Source organism: Prionailurus viverrinus, chromosome A1 (genome assembly GCF_022837055.1).
Source record: "Prionailurus viverrinus isolate Anna chromosome A1, UM_Priviv_1.0, whole genome shotgun sequence".
Classification (NCBI taxonomy): Eukaryota; Metazoa; Chordata; class Mammalia; order Carnivora; family Felidae; genus Prionailurus; species Prionailurus viverrinus.
Window position 1 is genome coordinate 48,234,539 of NC_062561.1, and position 12,490 is coordinate 48,247,028.

General features: G+C 39.3%; 1 long non-coding RNA gene across 7 annotated transcripts in view; it reads left to right on the forward strand.

Annotated features, from left to right (window-relative positions):
• Window positions 1-12,490, forward strand: part of LOC125171317 (uncharacterized) — a 42,649-nt gene that overhangs the window by 3,892 nt on the left and 26,267 nt on the right. Inside the window, exon 2 of one of the 7 annotated variants that reach the window (XR_007154262.1) lies at window positions 1,526-1,700. The exons of the other annotated variants lie outside the window; for them this stretch is intronic. This is a non-coding gene — a long non-coding RNA (uncharacterized LOC125171317). The remainder of the gene's footprint in view (window positions 1-1,525; window positions 1,701-12,490) is intronic. 7 annotated transcript variants of the gene reach the window in all.

Genomic DNA, 12,490 nt, shown 5'->3' on the forward strand with positions numbered 1-12,490 from the left:
TGAATATTTTCCAATTCATTTTATGAGTCCAGGTTATTCTAATTCTAAAAACCACACGTTATATAAAAAGAAAACTATAGACCACAATCTCTCATGAAAATAGATGCAAAAATCCTAAACAAAATTTTAGTAATTTTAAATCTAACAGTGTATAAAAAATATAATACATCATAACCAAATGAGGTTTATCCCAGGAATGCAAGGTTGGCTTCAACATTAAAAAAATCAGTCAGTGTAATTTACCATATTAGTAAACTAAAAAGAAAGAGCATATGATTGTCAAAATATATGAAGAAAAAGCATTTGGCAAAATCCAACACCCATTCATGACAAACTCTCAACAAATTAAAAATAGGGGGTGTCTGGCTCAATCAGTTGAGCATCCAACCCTTGATTTCCACTCAAATCATGATCCTAGGGTCATGGGACTGAGCCCCGTGTCAGGCTTTGCCCTGAGCACTGAACATGGAGCCTGCTTAGGATTCTCTCTCTCTTTCCCTCTGCCCTTCTCTGCTACTCTCACTCTCTCTGTCTCTAAAATTAAAAATTAAAAATAAAAAAAGAGGATTTTCTCAATCTACAAAAACCCCATAGCAAACATCATATTTAATAGTATAAGACTGAATACTTTCCTTCTATGATTGGGAGCAAGACATAAAGATGTCTGCCCTTATGATTTCTAATAAAATTGTATTGGAGATTCAATTGGTGATTCAATAAAGTTAAGAAAAAAGTAATAAAAGCCATTCTGGTTAGAAAGGAAGAAATAATGCTGTTTTTATTCACAGAAAATATGATTGTCTATGTAGAATATCCAATGGATCCACAAATAAGCTACCAGAACTGAATGAGTTTAGCAAAGTTAAAAGATACCAGATCGACACATAAATATGTGTTTTATTTCTGTATAATAGCAACAAGCAATCAGAAATTGAAATGAAAAGGATACTATTTAAAACAGTGCAATGGGGCGCCTGGGTGGCTCAGTCAGTTGAGCATCCGACTGTTGATTTTGGCTCAGATCATGATCTTGTGGTTCCTGAGATTGAGCCCCACATCAAATTCTGTGCTGTCAGTGCAAAGCCTGCTTGAGATTTTCTCTTTCTCTCTCTCTGCCCCTCCCCACTCAAAATAAATAAATAAACATTTAAAACTTAAAAAAAATTAAAACCGTGCAATGGACTTAATGTTTGTGTTCCCCCCAAAATTCACATGTTGAAACCCTAATCCCAATGTGATGATATTTGTAGGTGGGGGTCTTGGGAGATAATTAGCTCATGAGGGTGGAGGAATGAGATCAGCGCCCTTCTAAGAAGAGGACAGAGTACTAGATAGCTTTTTTTCCCACCATGTGAGGACACATCAAGAAGATGAAGATAAGCCAGAAAAAGGCCAGTCACCAAGAGCTAAATTCTGACGTAAGCCTGGAGAGCTGATACACCTTAGAGACAGGGCAGTAAAAGTATATTGTTGGCCTTGGAGCTGAAGCTGGGGGTAAACTGCTGTTGGTGGTCTTTATTAATAGGAATTGGAAAAAAAGAGCGTATCTGCATCCCAGTGACCAGAAAGTGTGTTAACTTACTGAAGCAGTGAAACCATACCTGGTACAGTAGCTACAACTGGAGTCGCTGCCTGGTTAAGCTTATGATAATCCGCCATCATTCTCCAATAGCCTTCTGTCTTCTGCACAGGCCACGTAGGTGAGTTGAATGGGTGTGGGATAGAAACCAACACTTCTGCATCCTTCACGTCCTTGAGGGTATTACTGGCCTCTACAATCTCTCCAGAAAGGCAGTATTGCATTTCGCATACTATTTTCCTAGGCAGAGAGAGCTGTATTGGCCTCCATTTGGTCTTTTCCACCCTAATAACCCTCACTCCACAGAACAGGGAACAAGTGCGGGGATTCTGCCAGTTAATAAGTGTATCTATTACAATTATGCATTCTGGAACTGGTGAAAGAACCGCAGGATGGGTTTAGAGACTCACAAGGCCCACTATGAGATAAGCCTCCTTTGATTTTTCTCCATAAGCCCCTTCTATGATGGTAGGCCATAGTCATGTTTTGAGTCTCAGAATTAGTGTCGATTCAGAGCCAGTGTCCAGTACTCCCCATAAAACAGTTACCTTGGTAAAAGGCCCGAGATCCCTTTAGGGAAGGCTAGGAGAAAAATGAACAGTGTAAGTTTTTGGCAGTGCAGATCAAGGATCAATTCCAACAGATCAATTCCTTATACAGATCAAGGAAGAATTTAGTAGACTTCTTGTCTATTTCACCTCTAGAAATACTACGATCAAATAGCCAGTGCCATAGTGATGTACAGGTCAGACTATCCTGATTGCTGCTTTTACTCTGTTGTCTCTTACAGTTGCCATGCCCACCTTGTGCCTGGAGGCTGAATGCTGCCACCTGGCCCTGCCAGCCCGGGGTTCCAATTACTTCCATTGTATCTAGGTTTCCCAAGTCAGTGACCTAGTCCCTACTAAGGTCTGGCCTACAGAAAAGAGTGAGTGATCACAGAGCTTTTCAAGGATGCTGGGGCTCTCCTCACAAATTTCGTTTCCACAGTTGTGATAAAAAGTATGCTTTCTAGGCTTCTGATGTGGGAGAGTAGGCCTTAAATGACAAATTCATTCTAACGTTCCACTCTCCCCACATCTCTGAATCCCTTCCTTTACATTAAGCCAAGGCAGATCTGTCATTTCTAAATCACTCACTGTGGGCCACCTCTCGGTCTATGTTTTAGTCAACCAATGAAACTGTTAGAGCTCTTCTTAACTCCCTGAGCTGCAACATTAATTGCAGAATCTAATTAATCTAATTAATTGCAGAATCTTAGTGAGTCTGTATCAATGAATTTGGCTCAATTTCCACTGTTACCCCACACCCTCAACATCTGTTCCTACATAGGTCCCTCATTTAGAAATCCGTATAAAGTCGAAAACTCAAATACTTCTGGAGTAGAGCAGACCTCCTCATGGGTCACACTTTTTACCTCACCTCTAGGGATCTGCTGTGACTTCAGTTCAGTTAGAGGTCTAGAAACAAAAAGGAGTGGTAGGGGTGGGTTCTGAGGAGAATCAGGATTGTCTTTTATAGCACCTCCATCAGAGGAGACCATTTCAGTTTCCTCGGGCAATGCAGGGTTAATTCCCTCAGACTGGGTTAATTCCCTCAAAGAAGACTTTTCAGAATTTAGGGACTCAACATTTCCAGCTTTATCAGGGTCGACTCACACATAGCCGTTCCAACTTACAGGATCCCATCCAATACTGTCACTAAACAGTAGGCACTTTATGAGGCTGGGAGTTGGGCTTGCATTGTAATTCAGCTAGTCACAGGATAAGATCCTACACTAGATTTTCAGCAATCTTGACCCTGTGGCTACAGAAGATACAGTTCTCTCTAGGGCACACATAGAAGATCTCGGGTAATGTATGCAGCACTTGAGCTAGGAATTCTAATCCCTGAGCTCATCCTTTTATTTTACGACTTTGTCCAGTGACATTAGGAGCAACAAGGTAATCTCATTAAACTTGTTAGTTTTCCAAAAATGTTGAAAAGTTTCATATACATGGTGACCCAGCTCCTAGCTTCTTACACTAGTTGATTAGAAGTGTCCAGTGGAGATATTTAGTGTGTTGCTATTACCAGATCAATCCATGGACTATCAGTGCCCTCTCTACTACTAGAAATAGAGTAATTAGCATCTTTAAATCTAATCATATTAGAGGGTCCATTCCAGAAACCCCAGAAACAATTCAGAGAACTCATTCTTAAAATTCTATTCCTAGAGAACCATTCTTAGTATCAAAGTCTGTATTGGTTGGGTTCTCCAGAGAAACAGAATCTAAAAGGGTTTCTGTGTGTGTGTGTGTGTGTGTGTGTGTGTGTGTGTATGTGTGTGTGTGTGTGTGTGTGTGTGTGTGTACGTGCACGTGCAGGGGTGGGAGGGAAGAGGGAGAGAGAGAGAGTTATTATAAATAATTGGATTGTGGAGACCGAGATGCCTCAAGTTCTACAGTTGGCAAACTGGAGACCTGGGGAAGCTGATGGTGATGTTCCAGTTCCAGTCTGAAGGCCTGCGAACCAGGATAGCTAAGAGTGTAAGTTCCAGTCTGAGTCTGAGTCTGAAGGCAGGAGAAGACTGATGTCCCTGAGTGAAGACTCAGGTGTCAGGTAGAGAGCAATTTGTTCTCATTTGGGTCAGCCTTTTTGTTCTATTCAGGCCTTTAGTGATTGGGTGAGAGCCACTCACAAAAGGGACAGCTATCTGGTTTATCAGTCTACTGATGTAAATGTTAACCTTTTTCAACACCCCCCCTCCCCCCCCCCCACACATACTCAAAACAATGTTTGACCAAATATCTGGGTACCTTATGGCACAGTCAAGTTGGTACATAAAAATTAACCATCGCAGATGGTAAGGGTTAAATTTGCCATTGAACAAGAGATGGAAGCTGCCTGATAAAGTTGGCAAAGCCAGTAGATGAAAAATCCTGTATTCTCAGGACTCTGTAGTACCCATGCTTACCTGCCCTGGAAGCTTCCATGGAGGCTCCTACATGAGGAAATTCAATAAATTTATAGCTTGTTTAAACTACTCTTATTTTGGTTTTTGTTACAGCCTTTAAAACCAATATCAAAATTATATTTTGCCTTTCGGGTTCTTGAATATATTTGGCTCTGGAGGAATTCAGAGTGAAGGAAAAATATTAGGTTCTTTTGGAAATGTTGTGGATTTTCTCCCCTATATGTGTGTCAATATCAGGATTGAAGATGTAGATAAAAAAAAAAATAAAGGGGCGCTTGGGTGGCTCAGTCGGTTAAGTGTCTGACTTCTGCTCAGGTCATGATCTCGCAGATCGTGGGTTTGAGACCCTCGTCGGGCTCTGTGCTGACAGTTCAGAGCCTGGAGCCTGCTTCAGATTCTGTGTCTCCCACTCTCTCTGCCCCTCCTCCGCTCTGTGTCTCTCTGTCCCCAAAATAAATATAAACATTAAAAAAAAATTTTTAAATAAAATAAATTTGTAACAAAAAGGGCCTTTTTTTTTTTTTATGGCCTTAAGATAGTCTACAAGGGTATTTTGCCAAATATATAACAGGATTTGATGTGGGGGTGAAATTCTATCTGTAATTCCTAGTTCTTTCTTTCTTAAACTGGTGAAAAGGCAGCTAGGGGGACACCATGTTGCGGTCCTTGAGCAAACTCTAGCTTTGACTTGGAGATGAAATATTTGTCTGGCGAATCTTACCTAGCAGTGTTGAGGTTTACATGAGGGCTTGCTTTTTATTAGGCATGTACTGATCTGACTTGTTTGAGTTTTATTGGCACTTACAACCATGAGAAGATCACTGATTCATAACAGCAGAATTTTAGGTGATTCATTCAATTCATTAATCAAAATGATTATTTCAGCAATGATTTACATTTGAGAATCAGCAACTAACTTATCTTTTCTGATTTAAAGGTACTTGAATTATTTGGTATCAAAAGACTGAAATATTTGTATTTGTTGAAGTATAATTTATGTAAGATAGAATGCACATATCGTGGGTGTTTCAATGCCCTGTAACCTCTGTCTACGTCATGGAGATATTTCAGAAGTAATCACATCAGGCTTTTATGAATGGGTATTGATGGTGAAGGAGAAAATAACTCAAAGATTTCTTCCAGATTTCTTGTTTAATCAACTGGCCATATGTAAATACTATTTCCTGAGATTGTGAGTACTCAGAAGATTATATGTTAATATGAATGTGAGTGTGAGTGTGCCCATGTGTGTGTTTGGTGGAGAGAAACATAGATGGAAATGTTGGTGTCAATTTTTGACATACAGATTTTTTCAGTGCTTCCAGAACAAGTGGTGATGCTTATTAGACACTTGTCTGGAGTTCAAGAGACAAAGAACTCAACTAGAGATATAAATTTGCTCATAATCAGCAAATAAGTCGTTATTGAATGATGGTAGTGGGTAAAGTTGCCTACAAAGAAGTATCTAGCTCTTGGAGGTAACTAATAGATTGTTTCCTAATATGGCTTCCATGGTGGACTAGTTCTGTTAGATACTTTGATAAAATTACTTTGTGATCAAATAAGTTTAGAAAATGCAACCAAGAGTACCCCTCTCTTGAAAATGTACAAGATACCTTATTGGATTAAAGACGAGGGAGTCCACTGTATCAAAATATGTTTCACATTTCATAACGCTGTGTTTCCCAAACACCCCCCACTGTGATACTAAGGAAGAAGGAAACCAAATCCTACCAGTCTTATGCCTTGTGGTTTTACCTTGTGGATGACCCACACCCAAGCAAGTTGGCCCTGGGCAAGTGGAATTCGGATTCACTTTCCAGTAACAGTAGGATAGACAGGTCTTTGCGCTTAGAGTTGCAATGCAATCAAGTATTTTTATTTGTTTCTGTTTGCCAAATGTTTAACATCATATTTAAAGCAAATTATAGGTTCTATGTCCTACATATATACTCATTTTATTTTTTTAACTCAATTTAAAATTTGATATTGGTGTTAATGTTTAAATACTAAGATAACCATAACTTTGGTTCATTGTAGTACTATAGCAGAAGATGTTAAATCACTTAAAGATGAATATAATTAATGAATATAATTGAATTGAATATAATTAATGTCCTTCTTTCTTTGTTTCTTACCTAATATGTTTATGGCTTTAAATAGGCTGTAGCAGTGGGGTGGTTGCTTAATCTTTCCAATGGGGCAAGGAACCCAGGCTGTAAGGATATGTAGTGCCTATTCAATTAAACAGGATTATTTTATAGTTTAACAAGGAAAAAGGCATCTGGGTATGATATTCTAAAGTAAAATTGACTGGAATACTCTTATGCACTTCGTAGGTTCATCCAGTGCCTCTTTGCTGCTGACCTTCAGAGGTCATCAAGCTGTCTCAGCCATATTCCACTCTACCTGGATATCCATAGGCACCTCAAGCCTGAGGTACCCCAGACAGAGCTTGTTATCTTATTCTCACCGAAAGGAGATGTGGGAAAGCTTTGATTGTTTCTGTTATAGTTACTTTTCCTCTTGGTTTTCTATTTTGCTTCAAGACATTCATTGATTGATTTTGCGCAGCTCAGAAATTCAGTCAAGTATCCTCCCCTCTCTTTTTCAAATCCAGTCAGTCACCAATTCAGTGGGTCTGAAATGCTATTGCACCTCTGGACTCCACCCTGCCCTTGGATGATAGATTGTCTTGAGTCAGATCATCATCTCTCATCTGGGTTGTTGCAATAGCCCTTATCTGGTTCTCTGCCTCTACTCTCTCAGGATTTCAGTCCCTCTCCTGTCTCCACCCTTCTGCTAGAGTTATCTGTCTAAAACACAGATCTGATCAAGTACTTCTGCTTTTACAATCTTTAATGACCATCTACAGGGAGACAATCTTTGAGTGGATTAGAAATCCTAATCTGATTTCAGGTACTTTCTTAATCTCATCTCCCACTTCTTTCTCCACTTCTACTTACACAACTTCTCCCAGACACAATATGGGTTTGTTATTCTCTGTCCCTATGGTGTGCTTCCATCCTCTGTGTCCTTGCCTTTTCATCACTCTCTGTTGCCTTCTTTCTCCTTAAATTCTGACTTCTACAGGTAGAAGGAATTTCCCACTCTTCTTATACCTCTGTCACAGCACTAAATGTGTTATGAAAACTAAGTGTATATGTGTAACCCTATCCCACGATAGATGGTGAGCTTCTCAAGCAACGGTTGGCAAATTTTTTCTGTAGAAGACTGCAGGCCACAGTTGTCTCTGTGTTAACTACTCAATTCAGCCATCTTAATGTGAAAGCATTCACAGATAAATTATAGAGGAAACGAGTGTGGCTGAATTTCTATAAAACTTTACTTACAAACAGAAATTTGAATTTCATGTAATTTTTACACGTCACAAATATTTTTCTTCTTTTGCCACCCCCCCCCCCCCCACACCACCAACCATTAAAAAAATCTGACAACTATTCTTAGTTCTTAGCCCACACAAACACAAGATTGGACTGTGGACTGTAGTTTGCTAAGCGTGTTCTAAATGGTAGGGCTATTTCATATTTATTTTCATACACTGCTGGTAGGTAACAAAATACCTGCACTGAACGAATGTTTGCTAAAATGAATCATATAGAGACAAATGGTTTTCATTTTACGTTCTATTCTATTACAAACTGTGGTGGTGTGACAGAGTAAAATTTTTTTAATTAACTGAAGATGAAGTAGAAAACCATTTTTAAATTTCAACCTTTGTTTGAAAATCTTTCTGAGGTATGTTTTTCCAATTTTCTGCCCTAGTAAGTACAGTTTAGTGAATACATTTAATGATTATCTTGCAGTGCCCCCAGGTCATGATTACAGATAAGAATCTCTTTGTGCAGCCAACTAAATGTAGATTATAGAAGGTATAGCTGATTGAACCCCAAATGCATATAGCCTGGGATTTACTTCAGACACTGCTTTCTTGATGCACAGGTTCAAGCTGTGCTATGCACTTCTTTTCTAGTGATCTCTTTTCTCTGTAAAGTGGGGCATAGGAACCCAGACTCAACCAAACGAAACTAATTACCGAAAGGTTCTCATTCTTTGGGTTCCAGTTCTATTGCTCCCTATATAGGGAATGAACGCTGAGCATTGGTGTCATTGATTGCTTCTGTCTTTCTTCTTAGCCCCTCACCCAAGGGAGTTAAAAGTGCAATGTTGTTAAAGAGAAAACATTGAAAACAAGCAAGTTTGTAACACTGACCTAAGGAAAAAAAGTCATAGGTATCTACAGCATGGATCCCTCATTTTAATGATCCAGTTGAAGTTTTCTTTTAAATTAGAGTGCCAAAATGGAAATTCAGAATAATATAATACTGGAACCACCTAGGAGTCCCTTCAGGTGGTGAAAGCACAGAGGCTCGTGATTTTTTCCACCCAGAGTTTACCTGAGCACTTTTCTCTCTTCTACTCGTTGTAGATTGTCTACCTTGTTTTTCAGCATGGAACAGTGGTAAAGGTACTCATCTGGATCACAAGGACTTGAGTCCCTATTTTTGTTCTATAAATCCTTAAGTATGTGCTAATATTGATCCTTACTTATTTGAGTAAATGCAGTCAGTGTGGGATCCTAGAATAGATCCTGGAATAGAAAAAGGACATTGGGAGAAAACTGTAGAAAGTTGAATTACATTTATAATTTAGTTAATGGTTCTGTATCAGTATTATATAATGTTAATTTCCTGGTATAAACATCACATAGCTCTTATATAAATTGTAAACATTCGGGGAAGCTGAGTGAAGAATATTTGGGAACGATATTTTTGGGGCAACATTTCTGTAAATCTTAAATTATTTCAAAACAAAAAGAGAAAGAAGAACAAGACCAAAAGGAAAAAAAGAAATCTTGTTGGACCTTCCTTCAAAATATATGTAGAATCTGGTCACTTCCTATAACCTCTGTTAAAACCATTTTGACTCAATTCATCACTATCTCTCACTTGGATTATTATAATAACTTCCTAATTGGTCTTTTTGCTTCTATTCTTGGTCCCTCAGAGTCAATTTTCAGTGCAGTAGCCAGAATAATTATAAGCAAAAAATTAAAACTCTACAGTATACTGCCATTAGTCTTAGGGTGAAGCCCCAAGTTCTTACATTGGTGAAGAACAGCCACCATCTGGCCCACAGTCCCCCCGTGGTCCCCCCTTGCACACTTTCCCACTTCTCACTTCCTCCAGCCATGTTGACCTCCTTGCTGTTCCCTGAACATATCAGGAACATTCCCATTGTAGAACCTGTGCACTGGCTATTTCTTCTGCTAGGAACAGTCTTTCTCCAGATACCATTATGTTCTCATGTTTGAATATCATTTCAATGAGGCTGACTTACACTCTTTAACAATTTTACCCCCCACTGCCTGATGCTCATCTGTACTGGAACTTGCATTCCTCTTAGCGCTGTTCTACCTAAAAGAAATTTCCATTGCACTTCTCATCTTCTAAGACACTGTTTAAGTTTATGTATTTATCATCATCGTCATTGTCATCATCATTATCACCATTGTTATTAATGGGCTAGTCTCCCCAGACTCAAATGTAAACTCCAGGAGAGCAGGAATATTTTCCTATTTTGTTTCCTGGTATATCTCAAGAGCCTAGAAAAATTCCTGGCATAGGGGCACCTGGGTGGCTCAGTCGGTTGAGTTTGACTCTTGATTTTGGCTTGGGTCATGATCTCATGGTCGTGGGATCCAGCCCCATGTCGGGCTCCATGCTGAGCATGGAGCCTGCTTGGGATTCTCTCTCTCTCTCATAAAGAAAGAAAGAAAAAGAAAAAAAAAAATTCCTGGCACAGAGTAGGCACTCCATAAATACTTGTTAATGAATTGAATAAAAGGTAGGATAGACAGAAATTGAAAACTACTTTGTTGGTAAAGGAAAAAATAGTGTGTAGTACAACTTTATGGCTATTGATTTGGGTCATGGGAAGGAAAAATGCCCCACTAATCAATACAGAAAAAAATATATATAATTTTCAACTTGTTTTATTTTGTATTTTTAAAAAAATTTACATCCAAATTAGCATATAGTGCAACATGATTTCAGGAGTAGATTCCTTAGTGCCCCTTACCCATTTAGCTCATCCCTCCCTCCCACAACCCCTCCAGTAACCCTCAGTTTGTTCTCCATATCTATGAGTCTCTTCTGTTTTGTCTCCCTCCCTGTTTTTATATTATTTTTGTTTCCCTTCCCTTATGTTCATCTGTTTTGTCTCTTAAAGTCCTCATATGAGTGAAGTCATATGATTTTTGTCTTTCTCTGACTAATTTCACTTAGCATAACACCCTCCAGTTCCATCCATGTAGTTGCAAATGGCGAGATTTCATTCTTTTTGATTGCCGAGTAATACTCCATTGCATATATATACCACATCTTCTTTATCGATCATCCATCGATGGACATTTGGGCTCTTTCCATACTTTGGCTATTGTTGATAGTGCTGCTGTAAACTAGTACAAAGCATGTGAGGGTGCATGTGTCCCTTCGAAACAGCACACCTGTATCCTGTGGATAAATGCCTAGTAGTGCAATTGCTGGGTCGTAGGGTAGTTCTATTTTTAGTTTTTTGAGGAACCTCCATACTATTTCCCAGAGTGGCTGCACCAGCTTGCATTCCCACAGAAAACTATATTTCTAAAGGAAGGTATTTGTTGGATATACCAGTGAAAATGTCCAATAAACTTGAACATGTAGCTCTGCAACTCGGGGTAAAGGTCTGGGGTGAAGAGAGAAATTAGGAAGCTTCTATTTATAATTGTAGGCATGAGAAGAATGAGAAAAATAAGGTCTCTTGCAGTTTCGAATATATTTGTTTATCATATCTGCATCCTAAGATGAGGAAGCCTGAGTGGCATGGAGCTCTGGAGGGCTGGGGGTGGCTGGGGATGGAGAAGAGCTCACGAATGAATGTGATAGGGTGCCAGAAGTACGTTTTACCTACTTCACAATCTGGCATAGAGCTAAAGCATTTATGGTTGAGGAAGGTGAAGGATTAGAGGATGCAACCAGGCAGCTCCTTGTCATTTAAAGTGAAACAACCAAAGGATGATGGGGCAGAGCTTCTAATGTCCTACCTAAAAATGAATCAAATCAAATCAGTTTTAACATACATGCAGGGTTGTTTTGTTTTGTTTTGTTTACTACAACTGGGCTGGAATTGGGGCAGGGTAGGGGTCAGAAATGGGGCATGGAGGGAGGATCATGGCCTAGCTCTTACTTTTCTAAACTCTAATAGTCGAATACTCAGTGGTATTTCTTCAGTCTTTTAGACCATCACCTTGTCCCTTCTTTGGAGAATAATTTTGTCATTGAAGCTTTCACTTTGGCAAGAATCCAATTCATCAAGGAAGACAGAACTCCGTGTTTGCCTGCTTCAAGGCAGAGTTAAAGTCTACTTTGGCAAGCCTTACAAGGAAAAGAGAGAAAAGAAAATAAGAGCCATAAATCATCGGAGGCCAGAATACAGGATTAAAGATACTCAATCCATTTCAGAGAGGACTTTTGCTAGCATGTTCACCTAATGACCCTGTATTCTCCCATCAGCCTTTAGATCCTCCCACTCCGTGTGAACTACGGGAGTGACATCTTATGTTAGAGGCAGCTACGGGGAACGATGAGAATCTGCATGACTGGCATAAGGCTTACTTCTTAGTGACACTTCTAAGGGTCATTGTTCTTAGGTAGGGTCCATTTTGAGAATTTCATGTTCGTGTTTATGTAACAGTACATCTTCAGAAATAATAAGCAGTTGTAACTCAACCCCTGTTGGTCTGTGGTAAACAGAGGAGAATGGCAGGGTTCCCATCTTGTAACTAATCCGCTCCCCTTCACATGACTAATTTAAGTTGTGCATTCACAAACTCTTGGTGAGAATCAGATTTTAAGGGAACATATACTTTGTGAAATTGGGCAATTTTTAAAAGC